Source organism: Taudactylus pleione, unplaced genomic scaffold (assembly GCF_031769625.1).
Source record: "Taudactylus pleione unplaced genomic scaffold, aTauple2 ptg000251l, whole genome shotgun sequence".
NCBI classification, from domain to species: domain Eukaryota; kingdom Metazoa; phylum Chordata; class Amphibia; order Anura; family Myobatrachidae; genus Taudactylus; species Taudactylus pleione.
Window position 1 is genome coordinate 8,245,875 of NW_028284653.1, and position 27,727 is coordinate 8,273,601.

The 27,727-nt window shown below is 44.7% G+C and overlaps 1 protein-coding gene across 5 annotated transcripts in view; it reads left to right on the plus strand.

The window, feature by feature from the left end:
- Positions 1-27,727, plus strand: part of ATXN7L1 (ataxin 7 like 1) — a 148,654-nt gene that overhangs the window by 44,581 nt on the left and 76,346 nt on the right. Inside the window, exon 1 of one of the 5 annotated variants that reach the window (XM_088480220.1) lies at positions 19,958-20,138. The exons of 2 other annotated variants lie outside the window; for them this stretch is intronic. The gene's annotated coding sequence lies outside the window, so the exon portion shown is untranslated. Of the gene's footprint in view, positions 1-19,957; positions 20,139-20,239; positions 20,422-20,470; positions 20,705-27,727 lie in introns of those variants that run through there. 2 more of the 5 variants (XM_088480222.1, XM_088480221.1) reach the window with 2 other exon arrangements.

Here is a 27,727-nt window from a genome sequence, read left to right on the forward strand (position 1 = left end):
TCATTGCTCGCATCTTACTGAAGATCTGGAAACGATTGGGCCCTGTGAGAAGGCATTTGGAACAGTGGCATCTGTCACCTCAGACATTCTGCAGCAGAAACTGCTTTTTCATCCAAACCAGATGTTCTATCTTTAATTGCAGATTGATTGGCCTTTGCTAAGAAGCAAGGAAGTCTCTGACAAAGTGATTGAGGTATTCTTTAAAGCTATGAAATACAGTCTCCCTCTATTCATTGTTGGGTTTGGAAAAGATGAATTCAGTTGTGCAAGGTGATCAAGCTGCTGTTACAATTTCATTGATTATTGGTTTTCTTTACCATGCTTTAGACACATGTCTTGCTTTCACTACCATGAAGGTACAGGTGTCTGTACTTTGTGTTTTTATATATACACCAAACTGGCATCTGAAAAAAACATGTTTTTCAGTTTGTGTTTTTTTTTTAATCTTATCCCTTTGAACATTTGCAGAATGTCTCCCTCAAATCGCTCACACAAAGTGTATTTGGTAGCAATTATGTCTGCCCATCGAGTGGGAGAATTTTAGGCCCAATGTCGTAAGGAATATATTTTGAACATTTCTAAGGAAAAAATGGTGTTGAGAGTTGATCCTACTTCCCTACGAAAGGTAGTTTCCTCTTTCATTTCAGTCAGGAAATCCTACTTCCGTCTATCTTCACACATCGAATGAATAAGTAAGGATGATTACATTCCCTGGATTTAATTTCTGTTTACCTCTCCAGTATGAAGAGTAGAAGACTGACATCCTTCTGTCTTGTCTGAAGGACATTATCAAGTTCTTGTTCCTTCCATACTATTGCAAGATAGAACAATAATGTTATTGTGCAGGCTTACAAGGAAGTCGGATGTGAGGTTCCAAAAATGTTCTGCTCACGTTGTACAAGGGAGACGGCATCCTCGTGGTGTGCAAGGCTCAGGCCTCAGCAGACGATCCATACAAAACAGCAGAGTGGTTATCTCTTCATACTTTTACCAGGCATTGTTTTCTGGGTGTTACATCTTTTGCTGCTGCTTAGTTTTGGAAGAAAAATTCTTCAGGTTTTTATTTAATAAAATACTTTGAAACATACCTTTTCTTTGCACAATTATTGAGGATTTATGCTTATACTGCCCTCTCTCTTGCATATATTGTTTGGGCACGTCACATTCATAATGGCTGCCATGGAGTTTGATGAAGGAATGGTAGAAGTATTATCATTAATTTAATTTCCTTGAAATACTCCATGGCAGGCCCTATTCCCACACACGTTTTCTATTTATGTTTTAGGAGAGCTTGGAAAGATTCTCCTAGAAGCCAAAGGAAGGAGGAGTTACATGATACGCACCTTCTGGGGGTCTTTCTTTTTCCTGTCTCTACTCATCTGACTAAGGAGTTAACTAGCACATTATGTTTGCCATGGAGTATTTCAAAGAAAATAAACGGTAATAATTCTCTCATTTTGAAAAGCTTTGTTAACTTCTTTACTGTATCATATGCTAACACCCAAGACAGGTGGGTTTCTGTGCTTTTGTGTTTGAACTTTTTGTCTTATATGGGATTACATTCGGAAGCTGTCTGAAAAAACTGACTTTTATTATTATTGCATAGCCGCTATGAAAAAGTCTACAACTCTGAATTGGGCCCATTATCACTAAAATGGGTCATGTTGAAGATCTTATTGACTTTCAACATAGCATCATAGATTGCTACCTGTCACAGTACCGTAACAAGCCCCCGCAGACCCCGCAATGGCTCGGGGGGCTCGGGGGCCGTTGCTATGCCACAAAACGTTGATTGCAATCCAGCAACTGTTAACGCTGGCCTCTGAAGTGATCAGAGGCTAAAGAAGACTCTTATCGCTACAGAGGCCAGCGATGCAGTGCGCGGGTGACTTCATGACGTCACTTGTGATGTGAGGAGCCTGCGTGCCTGCTGGATCTAGTTAGATCCAGGCAGCAGCAGAGGGAGCCCTGACGGTGGATCCAGGGGTGCCCAGTGTGGTAAGGTAAATACTACACAGGGGTGTGGCGGGCCCACTGGAGGCTGTTCTACACTGGGAGGGGGCACTAGTACTGGGGGCACTGCATAATGGGCCCTACAGTGTTCTCCCCAGGCTGTTTTCGGCGGCACTTTCCCCCGCCGCATTCCTGGGGAATTGGTTTGAATTACCGCTGGACTTGCGTTCAAATCCCGACAGCGGCTACCCGACATGGCTGAAAATCCTGATCCTCCCCAGGTAAGTATCAACTAACCTAACCCCCCTAACCCTAACCCTCCTTAGGGGTGTCTAATCCTAACCTTTCCCCAAGCGCCTAAACCTAAACCCCCTACCCCACCGCCTAACTCTAAGTCCCCCCTGGGGGTGCCTAACCTTCCCTTCCCCTAGTCTAGCCCTAACCTCCCGGGGTGGTGCCTAACCCGAAGTCACCCCCCCAGGAGCCCTAAACCTATTCCCCCCCCCCCCCCGCGGCTGTCTGCAGCGGCGCCCGGCATCGCTTAGAACGGGATAATGACAGGCGTCTGTCATTTAACCCTCGCCGGGATAAAGCAGTTGCGAAGCCAACTGTCGTGCTTACGTCCGCCGGCTTCCCGACTGCATACCATTCCCGGTCACCCTCGCCGACTCCTGCTGTGGAACGCTGGCCTCTGAAGCGTCCAGAGGCTAAAGAGGCCTCCGACAGCTTCAGAGGCAAGCATTCCCAGTGATGCACTGCGCGGGTGACGTCATGACGTCACCCGCGACGTGAGGAGCCTGCCCTGCACGCCTGCTGGATGTATTAGATCCAGTCAGAGCGAGGGAGTGGGAACGCGAGCATGTTAAGGTAAGTTCTGGGCTGGGGCTGGGACCAGTCTGGGGGCACTGCATAAGGGGCACTATTTAAGCCTGGGGGCACTGCATAAGGGGCCAGTCTGGTGGCACTGCATAAGGGGCACTATTTAAACCTAGGGGAACTTCATAAGGGACCAGCCTGGAGGCATTGCATAGGGGCACTACTTCAGCCTGGGAGCACTGAATAGCGGTACTACTTCAGCCTGCGGGCACTGCATAAGGGCAAAGCAAAACTACAGGGGGCAATGCATAAAGGGGAAAACTACAGGGGACACTATAAAGGGGAAAACTACAGGGGGCACTTCCTCAGTATAAAGGGGAAAGCTGCAGGGGGCACTGTCTAAAGGGGAAAACTACAGGGGGCACTGTCTAAAGGGCACAAATACAGGGGGTACTGCATATGGGGATAACTACAGGGGCACTGCATAATGGGCACTTTTGACTGAGAGCCAGTGAGGGAGCAGCCTGAGACCTGTCAGGCTGGAATGGTAAGGGAAATACCCCTTTTCCCGACGCGCGAATAATTGCGAAGGCCCCCACCCGGCTACTTCCTGATGCCACCCGGCTGGAAAAAAATTCTGGGGAGAACACTGCACTACTACAGGAACACTGCATATGGGGCATAACTACAGTGGGCACTGCATAATGGCAACTACTACAGGAAGCACTGCCTAATGGGCACAACTACAAAAGTCAGTTTGCCAGATTTTCTATGTATAAATTAAATTTTATGCTGGAGAAAATCCCAGAAGCCATATAGCCAGTATACCTACAGCATAATCTATTGCTAGTGGCTAACTTTCTATTAATGTCAATCGGAATATATCTTTCCTAAACTTTAGACAATCTTGATGGCTTCTGAGTTTGACAGACTGGCATTTGTCTCTTTGTATCAGATCTTTTATAGTTCAGAACAATTATTTTGGGGCCGCACCTGTTACAGTGTTGTCTAAACGCCCCCATACATCAGCAATTGATTGCAGCAATCGTGCAGTTTGCAATTGATTGTGTATAAAAATCTTTCCCTTTTTCAATCGATTGCAGAATTGCTACAATTGATTGAAAAAGGGAAAGATTTTTGTACACAATCGATTGCAAATTGCACGATTGCTGCAATCAATTGCTGATGTATGGGGGTATTTAACGGAAGCCAGAGAGCCATCTGAAGATCACTGCAGTATTGTGCAGCTTCACTTGCCTGTGGCTGATATTGTGAACTCGCTGAGACATAGTTGTCCTATGTATGTATAAAATGTATTTTTTGTGCAAAGATGAATACTATCTTTTGAAAAATTTAATTTCATACATTTAAATTAGTTTGAATGATATTGAGCGATATTGTTAGTGTGGTTATCACCTACATTCCTAAGGCTCTGTACACAAAAATGAAGATTTAATAGACACTACACTGGATTGTTTGTTTGCACACTTATGCACTGAAGGTACTAAGTATAGGTTGGAAAGCCAGAATGTAAGCTGTGAAGGTTCAACTGGTTGCTAAGTGGTGATGTTGATTTTAGCTACAAAAATAATCTCTCCCTGGTTTACAGAGGGATATTATCTATCTGATCAGTCAGCCAAGAATGATGCGAGAGCTTCTATGTACTGTACTCTTGTGGTTTCTCTCATTCACTACACATCTCTAGCTAATTAGATTGCCTTTTCAAACTAATAGTTTAATATTGTACACCAGTACTTGGGGCTAGCATGGATGGTGCAAATTAGGGATGTGCAGGCTCGGATAGGTTCGAATCTGCACGCCCAGTTCGGATTTTTCCCTCCAAAAATTGGGTCTCAGAGGCAAAACGTTATCTTTCATGGACAAACATCATTATTCCTGGACAAAAGACCATGGAAGATGTTTGTCCATGAAAGATGACGTTTTGCCTTTTTCTGAGACCCGATTTTTGGAGGGAAAAATCCGAACTTGGCGTGCAGATTCGAACCTATCCGAGCCTGCACATCCCTAGTGCAAATGTGATGCTGGTGAAATTCTCAATTAGTAGACTATTCAAATTGTATTTGTTAGTTTTTTTTATAAAGGTTTACACGCAGGGCGTAACTAGACCATGGGGGACCCCATAGCAAACTTTTCACCAGCCCCCCTAGGTTCCAGCCCCCATCCACCCTCCGCACTCTCCCCTCTCCCTGACTTACCTCCGTGATCGCGTCCTCCTTCAGCGTGTGCTGCGCAGGGCAGGCACACTTCCTCTCCTGGTCGGCTCCATCTCTACTCATTGACTGATGCTGGGAGGAGGCGCCTCCTCCCAGTATCAGTCAATGAGGAGAGCCGGAGGTGGAGCCGACTGGAAGGGCAGATGTGCCTGCCCTGCGCAGCACACTAGTCATGGGCAGAGCAATTCATTGAACTAAGGGCCTGATTCAGAGCCGCTCGTAAGCGGCCGCTCGTTCGTTCCGAGCGATGTTTGCCCAACTGCGCATGCGTACGGATCGTTATACACATGCGCAAACCAGTCAGTGCGGTCGAAAATCGTGTGCTCGCAAAATAGCGAATACCTGCTAATTTGAGTGACAGAATGAGGCGTTTGTGGGTGGTAACAGGGGAAGGTGCTTGAAAACGGGGAGTGGAGATCCGAACGCAGGCGTGCCAAACGATCAAAACAGGCGTTTTAAGGGTGTGCATAATTAACAAAGCAGCGTCATCGACCACGTCACTTGGTTGTCTTTTAGCCTGAACTGCTCGCATGATTGCGGTAGGAAAATGCTACCACAAGCACTGCGAGCAGTTCATAAGCCTTTCGATGTACTCGATTAATCAAATAAATAGCGGAGATGAATTATGATGCGAGCGGCCAGGGGGCGTTTTTTCCAAAATAGTGAGCGCATGTTTCGATCGCTCTTTCAGACATAGAGGCGTCAACAGACCGCAAAGAGCGAGCGCTTAATTTAAATAGCCAGCCCCTTTTTCTGAACGAGCGTCCAGCTCTGAATCAGGCCCTAAGTCAAGACACACGACTCAGCTCAATGGAGTGTCTCGAGACACTGCACTTATGGTGGCCATACACAGTGAGATTCAAAAGTTGGTAAGATGAGTTGTACGATTTCCCTGGAAATTATTCCCTTAAGATCCTGGACGATTTGTTTTGAAAATGCAACGATTTCACATTAGACTTCACAAAAGATTACAAATTATGCACGATAGGTTGAGGTCTCTCTGCAAAACCATCTGATCTGTGATCCAACTAGACGACGGCGGGGACGCGCATCGGGGTCGCAGAAGACTCAAAATACAACTATTTTCATAAGATTGGTCTGTCCAACCTGTAAAAACTGCCCAAATCGTGTGATCAATCGTCCCGTGTATGGCCAGCATTATAATGAACACTGCAGCTGAGCAGTGTGAGCACACAGGGGCGCCGCCGACTCAAGTGAGTCACTGACAGCTCCGCCCCCAGCACTGCTGCTGTGACACTCGAGACAGACTCCATGCCAGTGCAGACGATTCATCTGCACTGAGTCTGTCTTGAGTATCACTGCACTGATTCTGCTCAGGGCTGCTGTTGTGACACTCGAGACAGACTCAGTGCAGATGAATCGTCTGCACTGGCAATGAGTCTGTCTCGAGTGTCACTACTGCAGCCCTAAGCAGAATCATTCACTGCTCCCTCCCAGAGGGGTGTCACCCGGAAAGCTGCCACCCAATCGCACTGAGTGATATAATCTCATGTGATCCCGACCGGGGGAGACTGACTCTGACTGATGTGAGTGTCTCGACACACCAAACTTTGAGTGACTCGAATCATTAGATAATCTAAATGATTTGAGCCATTGTGTTGATACATTCACTCACTAGCCATCTCTACAGCACACTGCTAGAGGACGCGACCACAGCTGGCCTGGTACCTTAGGTACAGGGGGAGGACCGGGCCCCATAGCAACCGCATCCCCTGCACCTACAGTAGTTACGCCAGTGCTGACACGGATATTATAATTGTAAAGTATCATTTTAAACTTGCTGTCCTGCAGTTATCATGTTTTTTACTTATACTGTTTGTGTGTTTGCCATTCCTCCCATCTCTTACAGTTCTTTCCCCTTTTTGCCATTTCCCCCTGTTCTTTCCCTTTTCCTCCAGTTTCCCCCATGTACCTCCCCGCTCTGCCTTATGTTGACAGCTCTGCTCAATTAGGGCACTTAGGGGGACAAGATGTCTCTCTCGCACAGTAGGAGTGTGGGGGATGGCCAGTTACAGACCTTTTTCCCCAGTGGGATAATGTGGAACTTCCGCCGGGCAGGTGAGGGAGCGGTAACTGCCGATTTGTGGGGACCTGGGGCGGGCTTGTGGGTAGGTTTGCTATACGTCCAAGTTTTTCCAGGACTGTACCGGAATTGGGGTCTATGTCCCGGTTTCGTGGTGAAGGCGGCTGGAGGCGGACACGGATGCTGGCAGGGAGGGTGGAAGAGACCACGCAGGAGCTTAGGCTGCTCTTGTGCTGTCAGATGTGCCTGTGGTCCCCTGTGGCCGGCCGCATGTTATGACATCAACCGAGGCTGGCCGTCTTCTCCTTCCCTCCAGCTGCAGGCAGGGCAGGCTTAAGGGCCATCTAGGGGTGCATCGCTATGCTAACCCAATTCCAAGTCATGAGAGGAGTGCACTGCAGTGCGACTACTCCAGTCAGCAGGAAGCATTCTTTTGCAGGCAGATCAGTTAAGATATGTCTGCCATTTTGATTTTTATAGGGGCACTGTCTGTGGGGATAATGTGGGGGCATATGGGGCACTGTTGTTGGGGCATATCTATGTCTGGCACTACAATATGGGGCCCATGCAAGATTTTTCTATAGGGGCCTGTGGGACATATCTATCTGGCACTACACAATGGGGCCCTTATGTGTATTTCTGTGGGGCACTATTGTGATGGCATATGTATGTGGCACTACAGTATGGGGTCCATATGGGGTTACTCTATAGGGGCATGTGGGGCACTATTGGTGGGACATATCTATGTGGCACTACAGCCTGGGTCCCATATGAGTTAGTTCTGTTTGGAAGAGAAGGAATTCTTGCACAGGGTTCAAGTAAGCCTTGGTGGGAATGGCCCTGAGCAAGGGCACTCCTCTGAGAGGCTGACAGTTTGAGAAACCTGCTATTCTATGTGCATTTTGAAGGAAGCCCCTATGCTAGTGTGAGACCCTGACATATATTGACATTTTGTACACATGTAATAGAGTTTTAAGGCTAGTGACAATTGAAAAGCCACAGGATTGTAGTTTATATCTGTCCCATATCTGCATAAACTGCCTTGTTCTAAGGATTTAAACTTGAAAGTATTAACTCTGATATTTTTTATTTATCTGCTGCAAAGCATCACTTGCAGTTCTGTTTCCTTAGAGAACTGAAAATATACTGTAAAGTGCATTTAATAGATGTTTCATGTGCTGTTGTCCTGGAGATGTTGATTTGCGCAAACTCGGTTGAAGAAGGTTGCAGGAAGTGCAGCCGCATTGTGTTTGTCTGATCTCCGCTTACTGTGGGAGGAAGGCTGAGGTGTCACGGCAGTCAGTTACAGCTGTGAGGGGAGGGTGGGGGCGGGGCCTCCCTGCAGCTCTCTATTGAGGCTGTGCTAGATATACCAAGGAGTGATTCGTGAGCGAAGGTAATGAAAAAGTCAGCATTGGGTGTGTGTTTTGGTCCTTTTATCCATGTACCCATATGCTGGGTAGGTGGTGTGGAAGAATAGTGATTCACAGATTAGTATTGGTGGCCACTCCATACTTACATTTTTTCTTTGGGCGTTCGTATGGGGTTGGGTATGGGATGCCGGCGCTCGGGATCCCGGCTGTCAGAATCCCGACACCGGCATCCCAACACTTGTTGTTCGCTACGCTAATTCTCCCCCTCTCCCTACCCTAACCCTCCCCCTTAGTGCCTAACCTCTCACTCCTCGGTGCCTAACCCTGGCCCTCCCTCTTAGTGCCTAACCCACCCCCTAGTGCCTAACCCCTAAACCTAACCCCCCGATACTTACCTTCAGCATGCCGTCAGTCGGTGTTCTGGAGCTGGGATATAGTCCGTCGACATGCCGTGTAGAGGCATGCTGACTACGTCCGGTTCGTATGACCCCACCTTCACCATACTGCAGGTGGGCCCATGGTAATGCTTAGCTTCCACTCACATTTTGGTTTGGTGTCAGGGTAATAAAACCAAATACCTGGAGGAGTGTGTGCATGGGGCTGTGTCCCATTCCAGGTGGGATAAAAGGAAGTCTGGGTGCCAGGTGGTAGGGCAGCGAAGAATTGCAGCCCACAGCTGGCAGCTTATGTTTCTACTTTACCCACTGGGTACCAGATAGGTCTGGGAAAGTATTAGGGGGATTTACAAGGTAGGCAGAGTACTAAGGGGGTGATAAGAGCAAATTTAAGGCCCCCATCCTAGATCTGAACAATGGAAATAATTGTATTGACAATGGATATTTTTGCCATATCTTTGGGCAAGAAAAATATCCAAGGTAGAGAATGTACATAGACACCATGTCCAGACACAAAGTGAGAGTCATATACATACCATTCATGGTGGATTTAGAAGACTTCTGGTATTCATTACTATATAGTTCTCCCTCTTCGCCGGAAGTAGTTATTCTCCCCTCTAATTTTCCAGCAGGATTTCAATGTATAAGGGGGCATCTCATAAGGCTGGTGTTATGGACAGTGACGTAACTAGGGTATTTGGAGCCCAAGGCAAGTAAATAAACGGAGCCCCCCACCCCAAGTATGTGCGCGCACTAAAAAGGTGGGCATGGTCACATGCCACAAAGGGCATGGTCACTTGAAAATGGGGGCGTGTCAACATGACACACCACCGTTTCTCGTCACTCTGGGAAGATTCCTTTCCATTCCATATGCACCTTAATAGCCCCAGTAGCAGTGCCCCCCTTGGAATGTCCACTGTAGTAGTGCACCCTTATACCAAATTAGTGGTCCCCTCTATGCCTTGCACCCAGTAGTGCCCTTTACACAGTGCCTTCAGTAGTGGTCCACCCTATGCAGTGTCCGTTATACAATGCCCCCAGTAGTGGTCCCCCTAATACAGTCCTCCATGCAGTGCCCCCAGTAGTGGTCCCCCTAATACAGTCCTCCATGCAGTGCCCCCAGTAGTGGTCCCCCCTAAGCAATGCTCCCAGTAGTGCCCCTTATACAGTGCCCCCAGTAGCAGTCCCTCCCCCTATGCAGTGCCCCCAGTAATTCCCCTTATATAGTGCCCCCAGTAGTAGCCCCCCCTATGCAGTGCCGCCCCCCCCCCCCACTATGCAGCCCCAGTGCCCCTTACATATATAGGACAAAGACGCACACACAAAAAAACTTACCTGAATCCCCGCTCCTGCACCTGCTGCTGTCCGCTCCTCCATCCTCCCGGCCCGCTCTGCAGTATGGGAGAGAGATGTCTCCGGCTGTGGGTGCAGCAGCCACTGAGAGTCTCAGACTCTCCTTGGCTGGCAAAACAAAGGCACTGCCGCCGGGTAGTACGAGTGTACTACCCGGCACCGGCGGCGGTGTTGTTACACTGACTTGAAACAAGTGTCCTGGCCGGTGGCACCCCCCCTCCCAGGGTATCATTGTAGCCTATAGGCTACAGATCGCAAAAAGTACCGGGAGAGGGGTCTATAGGATACCTCCCTGGCACTCACAACTCACTCATGCAAGGTCAGCAGACCAAACATGCATAGTAGTGCGGCGGCGCCCAGGGAATTGCGTTAGCCATTGTAGCCTAAAGGCTACATATTGCATGATTTATTGGGAGAGGTATCCCCCCGGATAATAACCACTCACGCATACCTGGTTTGATGACGGCTCATGTGCAGTAGGCTGCTCAGGGTCCCGCAAACAAAAAGTAAAGTGATCACTGATGTGATCAATACACATCGCAGGTACGGGCTCCTATTGGAACCTTGGCCCTGGGTGTGTTTCTTCATATATCTGGGCGATACAGACTTTGTTATTGCCATGAATAGTGGCAATAAGAAATTATAATTATCGGGTCTACAACCCAATAATAAATAAATAAGCCCCTTAATTTCTTATTGTCGCGAATAGCAGCGATTAAGAAGTTTTATAATTGTTGGGTCTAAAACTTGATAATTAGTAAATATGCCCCTAAGTGAGCAATTGTATGTACTTCTTTATTATGAGTGCTGCTTTAACGTTCACGTACTCTGTTGTGGTACTTGTTTATTACATAACTTTAATGTGGGAGATCCCAATGAGGTATATCAATTTACAAGACAGCAGACATCTGGCACATGTAAGGAGGACAAAGCTGATGATTATCAGGATACGTTTAGCCTCTCTTCTCTCTCAAAGGACTGACTTTCATGCTAAGCATTATACAGCATCTTAAAGTGCTTCGTACCATTCTCATTTTAGTAGTTTGCAGGTACTGACCATTCACTTACGATGTCCTGCTTTATGTGGGGTAAAACGAAATGTTTGGCAAAGTCAAAGTAAACCTCCTGTACCACATTTCGGTTGTGTTTCCAGTGCCTTTCCACATACAGATGGTGGATAGAAAAGTGGCAATACTAATGTAAAGTCGCTTAATGCGGGTTGTCCTGCCAGTACAGCCAGTATGCTTTGTGTAATTAATTCCTCAGATGCTTAGAATTGTACAAAATGGTGGTGCGGCTGGGGGACCCGCCTACTGTACATGGTCAAGATGGCAGTGGCAGCTTTTGGCGCCATTTTTTAATGAACTATTGGCTGTAGGCACCATTTAAGTGTATTTTATTACTTATTATGTATTTTTGTGCTGGAGCCATGGACTAACTCTGGCGTGTTCAGCACCCAGTGGATAAACCCCCAGTGCACCAGAGGAAAAATATGTAAAATGTATTTTCTTAAAGTTTGCATGCTGCAGCTCTGGGCTAATCCTTGTGGCTGCAACACTTGGCACTCCCATTTTTAAAGCACCACCACTATGCTTGCTGCACCTATACCCCAGAGCATCTACAAAGTGTATGTTTATTGTTGTTCATTGTACAGCTGCCCAGGAATGAGCCCAGGGGCTGCGGTACTCATCATTGGAAGAGTGGCATGGTTAACTCCCTGCAGCGCTGCGATCTAAAGGTTGAGGGGCAGTGTAATAGTAGCCCTTAGGTATTGCATGTCTACAGAATGGTGAGCCCGGTGCTGAGCGCCAGGCACAGTGTGTGCCACAGAGTTCTGGTGACTGCAAGAATAGCTTCCAGTACCGCCAGCACTGAGCGCAGGGACTAATGGTTAAATAACTGCATTTTAAACAGTATAGATGTATTTAACTTGAAAAATGTGTTTGACAAGGTGCTAATGAGCACTGCAGCCTGCAAGATATGAGTTCCCAGGCTACAGTGTCTGTGGGAATAAAGCCTGGTGGGACAGAGTATATATAAGAAATGTTTAAATGTATTTCTGTACTAAAATAATAGAATTGCACTCACCTTACATCCATGGATAGGCTGCAACGGCAACCTCCAGGTTCAGAAGGGCTGCATTCAGTAAGCTGTCATGAGATCTACCTCTGCAGGCTCCTGAGTCAGGCCGGGTACACTTCAGAACGATGTGTTCCCGGCCAGCCTGCCATATTGCACCGTGCATGTACACCTCATGATGCAGAGGTACGATTGCGCAATGTACAATGGCATCGTACACAATATCTACTGATTGACTGTGCCGCACGGCCCACCAGAAGACATCGTGTAGGAACCGCGGGATCGCACCATTGATGGTACACACTGAACGAAATGCACAATATGTTCCAATTTGCCCAGAAGCGACATATTGTGCCTATGTCGTTCTGGTATGTACCCAGCCTCTGGGTGATATGAAAAGATGCTGGTGGTCACAGCCAGCTAATTGCTACAATAGAGCTCAAAGATCTCCCACTGTAACAGAGAGATGGTTTCGAAGGGACTGGCTGCTTGTCTGGAGCCCATTTTTGACCAAAGACAGCATGCCCTTGGTGGAAAGATTCCTGGAAGTAAGTATTGGAGGGATATGGAGCGATAACACCCCCCCTCTTCAGACTTCCAGGCATTGGAAGAGTGGCCATCTCCTCACTGTCTTATTAGGGACAATGTTAAAAGACAAAACTAAGTGCACATGGCTTGATTTGCTATATAGATACCAGGGTGGTCTTACCCTCTGCGGTATTGTGTGCTGGAACTGATTGTAAATGGTACCTGTGAGCTCTAAAATTGTTTATCCTCTGACCATCTTGAGAGGAATGTACTACTCTGTCATCTTGTATGCTGTAGAATAACGGTTTTTGCAAAGACATTTAATTTGCGCAATAAACATCTACTTGTTTCAAGGCGCTGAAATCTACTTGCATCCTGTGACTACCAGGGTAGCGCAAAACGATATTCCGTTCTTGGGCTTTTCTAATTTTGATGCCACTGTCTACAAGCTCAAGCCCCACTGCCAGCTACTCGTTGCAGACTGATCCATAGCGAATTGACCTGTGTGAATTGCCCAACACCAGGAGGTGTTGCAGCAGTGTACAGAAGTAAGCAGATCCATGTGCCGGGAGTAGGATCCTGGGAGAAGCGGTTCCAGGTGCCTTTGTATGTGAATCCCTAGGAGTTAAAGTAAGCCCACTCAGGTTGCTCAAGTAACCTCCTTTACATGCAACTTATCTATGATTACCTGGCAGAGTGTCAGGTCATCTGGACACAGGAGGCAATGTTATTCTTCAAAAATTTTTTATAAAAAATGTTGCACAACTGATACCTGATTGATTGACACATACAATGCTGTGTCACTTGTTCCAGATTATAAAAAATGCCAGTGTCCTCATGTTCATTAAACAGTTGCGGGACCACACATCTCTATGGATATAGTCATCCTGCTAGATAACCTTCCAGGAACAAATGCTATATTTCAAACATCAACAACCACTTAACTGATATTTTTTTTTTTCCCCAAAAAACTGCACAGAAATTGGCGAGTTTTTTTATGATTGAATTTGGGCCAAGAACATCTATTTAAAACTTATCCAACATGATTTTATTAAAATAAATGTATAATTTTATTTGAAACCCACATTATTATTTTTTTTTTTTTATCATATTGGTCATCGATATATCAGACCATGGATGTTCGGAACATCGCAGCCTTGATTTCCACAGTGGCTACTTCTCTGAGTGGCCAACAGGTATACACTAGGGCAGAGGTTCACAAACTCAAGTCAAAGTCCTCAAGCCACCCAAACAGTCCAGGTTTTAAGGATATCCATGCTTGACCCCAGGCGACATAGGGCCTGATTCAGACCTGGTCGCAAGCGCCGAACGCTCACAATCTGGTCGATGTTTGCCCAGTGGGCATGCGCACGACAGAGCCGGCTCCGTCGTGCGCATGCGCGTGACCCGGCTAGCGACGGGTGCTCCGTTGCTCCGGGTCTCGCACCAAAGGGGGCGAGCTGTCGATGGTGAGTGACAGCTCACCCCGTTTGGTGGGCGGGCCGGGGGGGGTGGCCAGCCAAATGGAGGCGTTCCCAAAGGAACGCTTGCCGTTTGGGGGCGGCCCCACTGACCTCACCAGTGAAGTCAGTGGGAGAGCTTCCGGCTCTGTTAGAGCCGAAAGCTCTCTGGGGCTTGTGGCCACGAGACAAGGGTCTCGTCGCAAGCCCGATGGTTGCGATGGTCTTGACCATTGCGACCATCAACCTGGCCGCTCGCTATAGCTGTGGATGGCCAGGAGGTCGACCAAAAAAAACCAAAAAACGCCCTAATTCAGAGCTAGCGCTCTTTCAGAGCGTCCGTCTCTGAATCAGGCCCATAATTAGTTAAATCAAATTAACTGAGGTACTGTCTGTGCTCAACCATGGATATCTCTAAAACCTGAGCTGTTGGGGTGCCTTGAGGACCGTGTTTGGGAACCTCTACAGAGCTGTCCACTCTGCGTTTCTGACAGTTTGCAACTATGTAAGTTAGCGCACTACCTGGTGTGGTTAAAAATGATGCACCACGCCAGGCAAGTGGTTAAGAATTATTAAACTTGACCTGTGCACCCCATCCATGCCAGGAAAATGAGCCAAACAATTTACAGACTTACCAGAGCCCTTCACTTTTAGAGGTAAGTACTCATTGCTGTATAGCTCTTTAGGTTTGTGCCACGCATACTCATTTGTTTGCCAGGCATGGAGAAGGATGATTCACCTTGCCATATGACACCTTCCAACACTTCTCGGTAGTCTTTGCACCACTGAACTTGCAAACATAAATTGCCGGGTGTGATGAGTGGTTTATGCACTGCAACTCAACTGTAATATCCTTCTCTGTGGAGTACTCCTTTCACTGCTGTGATCAGACTGGCTGCTCACGCCACAGGTTGCAATTTGCAGTAAAGTGATCTGCAGGTGCCAGCAGCTTATTTAGAACATATCAAGGCCTTGCTATTTATTACAAATATTCTTTTTCTACTAGTAAGTATTTAAAATATGACTTTGGTTTTTGACAGTCTGTAACATGTTCTATACTTGCCTCCTGAAATTCTTGTTTTATATATTACATCGGCTACTCATCTCTTTACAGTTAGTGAACATTTTCATAACCTGTATAAACAGAGCTGTCATGTACACGCTAATAACAATTTGTTGTGTGAAAGCAGAGATTCCTGTCGCACACGATCATTACGTCACACAGGCAATAAGATTGACAGATGCCACATAACAGATAAGTACTACACCCTACATAAGAGGTTCCCAAACTCCGCCATTACAGTCCAGGTTTTAAGGATCTCAATGGTTTAGCCCAAATGGTTAAATCAAATTAACTGAGGTGCTAATCAAGTCACCTGTGCTTTAAGCGTAAATATCCATAAAACCTGGACTGTAATGGCGGAGTTTGGGAACCTCTGCGCTATATATATATATATATATATATATATATATATATAATATAATATAATATATAATCTCCACCGCCAGACCCCTTGCCCCCCCCAAAAAAAAAATTGCAGGAGTGAGTAAGGAGCACAGCTCTGTGTGTTATGCAACTGTAATACACACAATACTAGTCCACAAAATTGTCACAGTTGAATGGATGCAGTAAAATGAAGGCCCCCCTCACTGCTCTTCACAGCTCCCCTGCTCCACCCTCCAGTAATAACGGACCACATTTCATATAAAATAATGGTGCCAGAAAGTACAACAAAGCCCCCCTCCCCTCTTGGTCACACCACTATCCCTCTGAAGCCGCTCCGCAACCCCTGGCCACTCATAGACCCTACTACCAGTGAGCTCTATGCAGCCAGAGATAGGAGACAGTAGACATTTGGGACATACAGAAGGATCAGTGTAGACTGGGACAGACAGCAGGGATCAGAGCAGGCCAGGATGGAGAGGAGTCGTCAGCGCAGGCACAGCAGTCAGCACAGACTCAGACTCAGACAGTCAGCACAGACTCAGACACAGACACTCAGCACATGCACTCTTGTGCATGATATGATCACCGCAATACTATAGGTACAAATCTCCGCCAGAGCTGATGAGGATCTGATTACTCCTTCACTGCAAAATATGGTAGAGCATCAGAAGCCACAGTGCTTTTATTGGGTGTGGTATGACATGTCGACATGGTCATAATGTTGACATTCATCATGTAGACAGTGAAGAAATGTCGACATTTTGGTGTGGACACAACATCCACGATTTCCTAGTGGTGATTTACCCTGCTCCTGACGACTGCAGTGAGTCCAGTGACTGACTTCCTGGTCAGAGCTGTGATCCTCCGGCATTTTGGTGAGTATTTCTCCCCTAACCCCTCCCTCTAGTTCCTAAACCCCCTCTGCCCACACACACAAAGCCTTAAACCTCCCGCCCGCAGCATAACCCTAATGTTGACATTCATGATGTCAACATTTGAACAATGTCTACATTATAACTGTCGACATTATTAATATCGACCTTTTTTGACTATATCCAAAATTACATAAATTAAAACACACAAACAAGTACCTGTAAATGCAAACAAGCTGGAAGGATGAACTGTCATTAATAGAGCTGAATATTGAATGCAATAGACTAGTTTACTGATGTACAATGCTCCTAGAAAGCCCTTACATCATCAGCACTCTATTGTATTCCATCCCTAGAGGCAAGGAGATAAGTGACACTGCATCTAGTCAGCAACTGGACACACAAAGTACAAGAACGAATGTCAGAAAAATCTGCTTTGATTTCCCTACACTATCCCCCTGAACTAAGATGTATGGTAATATATAGGTAGGGTGCACCAGGAATTAGTCACTGCTCTTAAATATAACACGTAGGCAGATGTTATGTATAAAATATATTCCATGTACACCATATATGGGATTATGTATAATCGACTGTAAATTATAATAACAGAAAACATAGATGAGATTTGTAGCCATATAAAGTCACAATAATGTGGCCTACACCTTTCATGCAGATCACAGAAATACTGATCCAAAATTTACAGTAGGAGAATGTTCTTTATAATAAACACTGGAGGGATAAAATCAGAAATAAGCAATGATCTCAGAATTTATGTAGAAAGCTTACATTAATAAAGGTATTATTTAGAGGAGGTATAAACATTATTATAATCTCTTGCATATTGTAACTGTTTAGCCAGCCGCCCCAATACACACCCATTAATTTCTCTTGCTTCAAAATAGTAGCATTTCTGTACAATTGCATCAAAAATTAATTTTGTTCGTCAAAAAAATTAGAACTGCTTGACACACCTTACAAATAAACGATGTAGGATATTTGCGGGATCCAAGGTTGCACAGATCATTTAGGGGTCTATGTACTAATAATTGCGGTACTGCCGCTACTGTGTGTCCATCTTGCAGGGGATATTTTAATTTTTAATTAAAATATCCCAGAAATATCCCAGCTATGTACCAAGGGGAACTCGCAGGAAAAGTGGTTGCTATAACCACTGTCCCTACGAGTTATCCCCAGCATTTAGCATAAATCTTTCACAGAAGTGAAAGACTTCTCCTGTGGAGTGTCAGCTTCCGGAGCCAGAAGATCTCTCTCCTGCACCTGGCGCCTCTGTAGGCTTCAAGCAGTGTACACCATCTGAAGATGGTGTAAACTACCGTGGCTATACTCCGAACAGCTTTGTTTTTTGGAGTTTAGTACATAGGGGTCAGATTGTAGTCCCTATTGATAATAATGGGCACTGCGATATGAAGTGCTAATTAGCACTTTGCTGGAGATTTCTGTGAAATATCCTGCATTGTGCTATTAGTACATGGCAACAATATATAAAATTATGCAGAAACTGCAGTTTTTGCATAAGTTTATGTAAAAATTAGCTTGATAAATATGCCCCTTACTGATTTGGGCATACAATCAGTTTACTAGGGACCCAAACATTTCAGTTGGCATGCTCTGATTATATCATTATCTAACCGCAAAATGACATTGTCAGGCCAGAGCTAGTCAAAACACATTGAGGTTATCTTTGTGTAAGCACGGGCTGGGGAATTGTACTTAATTGTATTGTCTGTCTGCAGAACACATGCAGCTGCTGTGAGGTTATTTAACTTATCCATTACATACAGTTGGGGTTTTCTGAAAAGATTATAGGGTATTAATTATTATTATTATCGTTTATTTATATGGCGCCACAAGTGTTCCGCAGCGCCTTACAAAGTGACACTTACAGTACAATACAATACAGGGTAGATGTACTAAGCCGTGGAGAGAAAGTACCAACCAATCAACATCTGTCATTTTTCAAATACAGCCTGTAACATGACAGGAGCTGATTGCTTGTTACTTTATCACTCTCCACTTTATCTCTCTCCAAGGCTTAGTAAATATCCTCCTATGGGGCCTATTTATCAAGCAGGCTTTTCAGAAAATTATGCAGAAAGCAGTTTATGCATTATTTTATGCATCACCGCAATGTAAGAATAACCTAATGCAGGAGATTTCATAGAAATCTCCTGCAAAAAGCTAACTGCAGTCCTCATTATTAGCAATGGTAACTGCAGTCTGAATCCAATGTACTGAACTCCAAAAAAGTTTGGTCCCGTCGGTTTACACCATCCCAAGATGGTGTAAACCGCTTTATGCTGTTTGAGGCACCAGCCTCTGGTAACATACACTGGGCCTGATTCAGCCTGCATGCACTACTGATCGCAGGACCAGGACCCATTCTGCGAGTGTGCAGAATGGATCCTGCGTAGTCGCACGCAGACCCTTGAATTCCTCTGCCTGATTGATAGGCAGAGGCATTTAAATAACGGTGTGGGGCAGCAGGCATTCCCGGAAACAGGGGCATGTCTGCCCCATTTTCTGGGAGTGGCCAGCCCAGGATCTGCATTGATCAACAGTGTCCTGGGCTCGCAATCATGCCAGCCTGAGTAAGCTGAGGCTTACTCAGCTGGCCAGAGGCCCGGTGCCGTCCAACAATCGCGACTGTCGATCACCGATGGTCGCGATGGTGATCCCAGCCTGCGACCTCCGTCGCAGTGCTAGGATCGCCATTGCAGTAGGGGTTGTCATACACCTCCTGCATTTGCATAAAAGCAAGGATCACAATTGCAAAGCTGCCTGCTGCACTACACACTACAGTATATACCTGCTGCAGCTTTACAATTGTGATCCTTTCTGAATCAGGCCCACTGTGCACATGTGCAGTGTCAGTTTCCCAGATAGTCTTTCAAAAAAGTGACTCTTCCAATAACCTGGCATGTACATTTAGTACATAATGAGGATAATCATGTAACAAAATATTATATTTGTTGCAATTTACATTGAAAAATAATTGTGGCAATTCAGCGATTCTTTGTACATAGGCCTCATGGACACAAACTGACAGATGTTTTTAGTTGTGCTTGGTATAAACAAGTACAGTTAGCTGCACAATTTGGTGGTGAAATTACAGTACATACTTCTGACAAGCATGTTTTGTAAAGCTGTTATTCAATATATAGATATATAATTATTTAAACGTGGCTCAACTTTTACTGATTTTTTCTGTTCTTTTGCAGTTGCCCCTTTTATCCCCAGTGCGTGTCCACTTTAATTTATTAACAGTAAATAATATAAAGATCCTGTTATTTAGCAGCATTAAAAAATGAGCCCTGTGGGCGGAGAGCGCTTCCGATTTTTTTGTTGTTTCTGGCATAGGCTCATTTCTCTGAACTTCTGGTACCCGGCTGGTGAGAGCTGAAACTTGCTCGTAGCCGCCGCCAGCACACAGGTAGCGCACACGGGCAGCGCTGCCGCTGCGTCTCCCCCGGGAGCGGGTCAGGGCCGGTCCGTGTGTGACGGCAGCGGCGGTGTCAGGGCTTCCAGAAGTACAACATGTTTACAGCCGCGGTACAGTCAGAGTAAGTTGGCAGCCGCTGTCTCCCTCCCTCCCTCTCATTTCTGTTTGTTGATCTCCATGAAAAATCTAGTTGGTTCCTTTTCATGCTGCTGTCTCCCCAGCGGCTGCTGCTGCTTCCATGTGGCTCTTATTTGTGTCGCTAGTTGGTGAATCTGGCTGCATAGGATGAGCCATGTAATCATCATACGTGACGGGGGAAGTGGCTTTTGTCGTTTGTGGATTTCCTCCTCCGAGTGCTGCTCACACACAATAACAACAGGCTCCGGACCGGCCTGCACAGCATGGTGTGTGTCACTGCCCTCCTCTGCAGCAGCCCAGGCATTTCTATGCTGATAATAAGGGTCCCTGCTTGGTGGTTGCAGCGTAAGTCCTGTCAGTGCACAGTGGACGGTATCAGAGTGTTGTGGCTCTGCACGCAGGATTCACTGGCACAGTGCTAGCGGGGGAATGGTGTCATCCACGCACTGCTGCCTTAAGCTGTGCAAAATTTACTAGGCCATTGCTCGTTCACTGGCACAGTAGCTTGTAGCCGCTGTGATTCTCTGTACACTACTTCATCTCTGACAGGTATGACAGATTAGTTCCAGGCAGGTCCTGCAGTTACAGTGTCGCTTTTTAATTTATATGTATGTTATTATCTCTTTATCAAACATTTACAATGCATAACTGACACTTCGTAAATAGTATATATGGGATAAGCAGAATTTCTTTTTATATATTCTATTATATTATAATATATATATTTTTTTCTGTATGAAAAACTAATCAAAGGAACAGGACAGTCCTCTCAAAGTTGTTTAATGTGTGCTCATTCTAACTTCTAGAAGTGATTAGTTGAAAACGTGATATAATTTTACTGTACTTTCAAAAGTCTTCATTTTCCAGGTATTATTGGAACTACCACTGTTACTTCTCCAGCAGTCTTAATGGCTTGCTACTTTAATTATGTGGCAAACAATAGGTACTAATGGTATTTACTATCACTAATTAACTAAGGGGCCTATGTATTAATAATCTCTGCACTATTGTGATTATTAAGTCTGTATGGTAACATATTTTTTCATCTTGAATGTAAATATTGCTATGTACTAAAGTAAACTCATGGGGCGATTCAAATGTTTTGCCGGCTGCTTTTTTTTTTTTTTAAGACGCCCGACGGAGCAATTCAATTGTTGCTCTGTCAGGGTGCGATAGCCGCCGGCATTTCTGCTCACACACTCAGGTGGGTGCGAGCAGAAATGTGTGAGAAACTCCCTGTTTAGGGCGCGCTAACCACAGTTAGTGCGCCCTAACCAGAACTTAAGACGGGTTTAGCCGTTTTACACGGCTAACCCCGGGGCGAAGAGGGCGATAATTAATGAGCTCCCAGAACAATTGAATTGCAACACTGGGCCCTTTAATTATCACGGCTTAAAAAAACCAATTGAATCGCCCCCAGAGACAGCGGTAGTGATAAACAATTGATCCTGCAAATTACATGCCCGGCATATCGGAGGAGTCCAACACTGCACACAGTGGGCCTGATTCACTGCCGATCACAACTGCGATTACGTATGCAGCACAGAGCGCGTGCACGAAGACTCTACTGCGATCGGGACTGCCATCGCAGTGACTACGCAGACCCATCAGAGTGATTGGATGGAAATACCGTTTGGGGTGTTGTCATCGAAACGCAGGCATGCCAGTGCGTTTAACGCAGTTGCCGGGGCATGCATAAATTAGCCATTGCAATGTCATACGCAGCTTGGGCTTTCACTGCGTGCGATGAGGTTAGCAATTCCTGAGTAAAGTCAGAGATTTGTGCAAGTGTGCGTGAGGCTGCGATTGTACTTGATATTACCGATGGTTTTGCAGTCTTGATAAGTATTACGGATATGTGTAAGGTATAGAGGGCGTCCTGATAGGCTGCGACGGCATTGCAATTGCAATCATTAGCATATCTTCGCAGTGAGACTGTGTGCATAATCGCTGTTGCAATAGCGATCCTTACTGAATCAGGCCCTGTATCCGCTGTCAGATGAAGGCAGCTGGAGAGGGATCTTATGATCCTGTGAGAATGTCTCCATATGCCTATGGAGAATGCCTCCATAGTCATAAAGTAATTTACGCCCTTTGAGGATGGAGTAAACCAACGGGGTCATAGGGATCAGACTGTAGTCTCCATTGATGATGATGGGGACTGTGATCTGCACAATAGTTTAGCCTTTTGCAGGAGACTTCTGTGAAATCTGCATTAGGCTATTAGTACATAGCGGCAATACATAAAATTATGCAGAAGCTGTAGTTTCTGTATTATTTTATGAAAAACCAGCTTGATAAATAGCTCCCTAAATGTTCATATCTGTAAATTAGGCAGCCCAAACCGTAGGTTCAATTCAATGCGAATTGCATAACGCCGGGAAGGAGCTCCTGGAGCTATTCAATTCAGTGCGCTGTTAAGCCCGACTGAAGGATTTCTTCTCACAATCCTCCTGGGGTGCGAGCAGAAATCCGCCAAAACTGCTGGCGCAATGCCGTTTTCTACCCTCAGCGCGGCGGAAACAGCATCGCGCCAGGCACTTAAGTTGGAGAATGCCGGTTCTTGCGACTAAACAACATGTTTAAGGCGCGAGAACCAGCATTCTCCGACATAAGTGCGCTGAATTGAATAGCTGCAGGAGCTCCTTCCTGGCGCTATTCAATTCGCATTGAATTGAGCCCTGTGAGACATCTGAAAACACACAGGAATTACATGAATATCTCTAACAGAGAAAAGGGCTCACTTGAAATTTTGTTTTTAGAACCTGGAAACAGATACAGTAGTTCTCTAAATTTTAAAAACATCAAGAGTTTAATAATATCCTTAGTGTCAGAATAATGTAATATTAAATTAGTATCAGTTTGACTTAAAAAGTAAAAATCTCATGTTGAGGTGTATATCAATGTGTTGTTGAACATTATAGTAATTCACTTGCTGTATCTGAAACATAAAAGCAGTGTTTAATACTTAATTAGCACTGTTAAGGTCTGGACACACATCCGCTCAGACCTGGCTACCTATGGAGACCTGGCTACCTATGGGATGATTATAAAGAAATTTCAGTACAGTTTTCATATATCTAGGGCATTTTTTTTCCATAATTTTCAACTGTTACAGGGCGACTCAAATGTTTTTTTGAGTGCACGACTGAGCAGTTCAATTGTTGCCCCTTCCGGGCGCCGGTGCAGTGTGTGCGTGCCCAAAACCACAGGGTTTAGCCTTGTATAGCAGCTAACCCCAGCTAAAATCCAGCCGATGTACAGCACATTTCTGCTCGCCACACCCGGGAAAGCTGAGAGCAGAAATGAGTGCAACCGCATCTATGCGCGCCCGAACGGAGCAACAATTGAATTGCTCCGTCGTGTGCCCAAAAGAAATGGTCGTGGCTAAAACAGTTGAATTGCCCCTTAATGTTTTTTTGCACAATATTTGTGCATGCAAGTTCTTTTTTTTTTTTCTGTTACTTTGTCCCATTGAGTTAAATCTATCTTGCTCGCACAGAAAAAGAAGTGCTGTAATTTTATGTGTGTTCTATGTTTGCTTGTATTTTTGGACTTGCACACATGCTTCAGAGCTTTCCTTCGTTTAGGGGTCAATCCAGTTAGTTGTGAGTCGGGTCCTGATAGCCGTTCTCTCGGCAAACTCGCACTGCGAGTTTCAGTTGCATTCCAATTCCAAACTTGCATTGATTTTTTCAGAGGCAATTCACATTTGTTTGTTCGCTCCCCTCTGTAGATGTTGTAAAGATGGGAGAGGGGTTTTTGAACTTGCAGATGAGAGGTAAGTGTTTATTCCAACTTTTTGCAAACCGGTTTAAAAACTATAATCACTGTACAAGCATTTTCTTGTACCCCGAAATACTGGAAAGGCTTTGATGAAAAAACTTGCTTCCTATCATTATTCAACCATTAATAAAAAGTGGAAAAAAAAGATATTTGACACCTTGTAAGAACCTCCAGTACTTAACTTATGCCCTCTAACACCCTTATGTATGGTTCTGATCTCAGTTGCCAACTTTAGGGGATCCAGGACGGTTTCCCCACATTTTAATGTACTTTTCACAGTTGTAATTGGATCTCATGTTTCTCGGGAGCGCGCATTAGTGTGAAGTGTACAAACTTTATGAAACACACTCACTTTTGCAAACTCGCACCCAATTGGATTGAGCCCTTAATGTCTGTACAGTGTTTGGGGTAATTTAAGGAGGTATGGCTCAGACAGTGGTATGACAGAACAGGTAATGGTTCACTAGAGCATCTCCTATTCTAATATTTGCATATTAAGTTTGAATGTTCTAGTAATATGTTTTGCAATGCATCTATGGATATATGCTGTACATAAGTAATTAAAACACAAATGGAGGAATTCCGTTAGCTGGGGGACAGACCAGAGGGGCGATCCGAAAACAGCGTAAACTAGTGCTTCTGGGGTTAGTGGTGGGCTTATTTGCATACCTCCGGCCACTTAACCCGGGAACAATGTATTACCGTGCGTTAGTTGGCTAATTGAATTTCCCCCAAAGGCTCGCTATTTTCAGTTACGTCTTCTGATTTTAGTGGACCTCAACCAAAAATATTTGTACGGCTTGTATTATTTTCCATACAGATTCAAAACTTGCCATTCTTGTTACATTGTCGGACAAGCAGTTCAAGAAAATCGCTAATGGAGGAACATTTAAAATAAATGTTGTACAGTCAACATTGTAGAAGGACCATAGAAACCAGATTATTTTCTGTATCACTAATCAGATTGATTTATACCCATTTTACATCGAAAGAGTAACTCGGGATATTGCCGGGTCGACCCAGGTCGAGGTGCAGTGTGAACACGCCACCAGAAAAATTCCCGGGTCAAGTAACCCGGCATTTCAACCCTGCAACGGACCAGGATTGAACACTGGACCGACCCAGGTCGTAGTGCAGTGTGAACATGCCCTACCCGGGTTATCCAACCCGGGACTCGGCAAACACAGCTGATTGGATGTTCCTGGGTCTCACTTGATGATGTCAGCAGCCAGATACACATGCAGCACACTGCAGACAACAACAGAGGCAGCATTCCGGCAGTCTGAAAGGGGTTAATACCACTACTGTCATTACAGTGATGGCTAACTGGAGTGATGAAGAAGTGAACTGTACACTATGCTGCCAGAAGCTGATTCAGCCAGTGAGAGCATGATGCAAATAGCAGTAAAGCACAAATGCTCATGAACTCAGGCTACACAATGGTAGTCCATCGGCCATGATTCCTGCAATGCTGTGAGCAGTCCCCACCCCTCTATGTTGTTCCCTTTTGTCATCTTACCTTTGTGAGCCTGAAAAAGTCAATTTCTAATGATATTCATAGGGTTTTACAGGGCTGACCCAGGTTTAGTGTGAACGGGGCCAACCCGGGAATAACCCAGGTCGAAAGTGCAGTGTGAAAGGGGTCTGTCCCGGGTCGTAGGGTTGGACCCGTGTTCAAAATCCAGGATCAGAGCCAGGTTTGCGAATTGAAAGGGGTATTATTTATTTGTGGTTTGATATTTTTTTTTTTTTTAGCTTTAGTAGTAATTTTTACAAATGAATTCCATACCTTACAATCACTTGGAGTTTAAAGTGTCAGAACATCTTCCATCATGAATCTGCTGCATGTCAGAACATTTAACGCACAGCCAGACATCTAAAGCTGGGCATCCACTATACAATTTTCTGTCAGATATCTGTCAATCTGGCTGGTTGGAATGAAAACCTGGTAATGTATGGGAGCAAATGACAATCGTACATTTGCTCACAAACACTGGAAAATAGCCAAAAATGCTCGATCAAACAATTTGATAAAACACACATTTAACCAATTTGATAAATTTTTTTTGTCCTTTTTTCAGAGTTTAAAACCATATGATCGACTGTAACTTGCTCTCATACATTACCAGGTTTTCATTCCATCCAGCCATATTGGACAGATATCTGACAGATAATTGTATAGTGTATGCCCAGCTTAAGTCACACTCCAAGATATCAAATACAGGTTGAGTCCCCCATATCCAAAATGCTTGGGACCAGGGGTATTTTGGATATCGGAATATTCCGTATTTTGGAATATTCGCATACTATAATTATATATTTTGGGAATAGGACCTAAATCTAAACACAGAATGCATTTATGTTTTATATACACCTTATACACACAGCCTGCAGGTCATTTTATACAATATTTTCAATAACTTTGTGGCTCAAACAAACTTTGTGTACATACATGAAATTAATTTATGTTTCATATACATCTTATACACAAAGCCTGCAGGTAATTTTATACAATATTTTTAATAAGTTTGTCTTAAACAAAGTTTGTGTACATTGAACCATCAAAAAGCAAAGGTTTCACTATCTCAGACATGCTAAAAAAAAATGTTGTATTTCGGAATATTCCGTATTTCGGAATATTTGGATATGGGAGACTCAACCTGTAATGACAATGTTACCACATCTCTGGGAGTATATACAGGGATTGTGGGAAGAGATGACGACAATGGATCTGCTGAATATATTTGTATACATTCAGCCTTTTGTTATATTTAATAGGATAAATAAAAAGTGAAAATAAAAAATAGTCCCTATGGGGATGTTTTAGCACCTTTCAATTTAATGTGATGATCATCACTAAGTACCCAAGATCCTTCCTCCTTGACCTCCCAATGGAAAACTTGCACATGCTGAACAATTAGTAGCCCAGATTAGAATAGCTGGCCATTTGTTTAATGTTGTGTTATTGGAAACTCATCTTTGCATTTGTTCATAAATCCCATAACCTTTCCCAAATTGCACATTTTCAATAGCCCTTTCACTCAGGACCTTTCAGACTACCTGTACTAACCAATATATATATAAGATCTCTCAACAGTACACTCGTAACTTCTAGCGCTTAACCTTCATTTGGACAATATGACTATTTATATGCCCCCCGGACTGCCAGTAGGCCTAACTCAGGGTCTGAGTCCTCCCCCCACTTCTTTTGTTGTTGTTTACACACCTGCACACACAAACTTAAAGGGGTCACTTAAATTAGGAGTGAGTTGGTCCTGCAAGCCGTTTTCACAGTGAATTTTCCCAGCAAATTAACTTTTTTATGCGCACCCCCATGAGCAAGTTAAAAGGCAGGGCGAATCTTTATTTTAATGAATGATCATGCACTTGGAGTTTAAATAGTATAGTTTGCCCAGAAAAGAGTCACATGTCCGTTTTCAGGTGCATTTCTCTAAAAAGCTGGATAATGGGGTAAATGGTGTGGGACAGGTATGTGAATGGGTTGTATTGATGGGAGAGGAGTTTTAGAACTTGTAGATGGGAGCTTAAAAATAGGTTTTTTTTTCCAACATTTTAAAACGCTGAAACATTACTTTACATATAGTCTTGTGTACCCCAAAATACTCTAAAGACTTTCATTTGCTGAAAAACACTTGCTGTCTATCATTTTTTCACCATTAAAAAAAAATGCAAAAAACGGTCATTGGACAACTTTAAAGGAACTCCAATACTTTCCTTAGGCCACTAATAGCCTTCTATATAGTCCTGCTATCTTAGGTGTCTCTT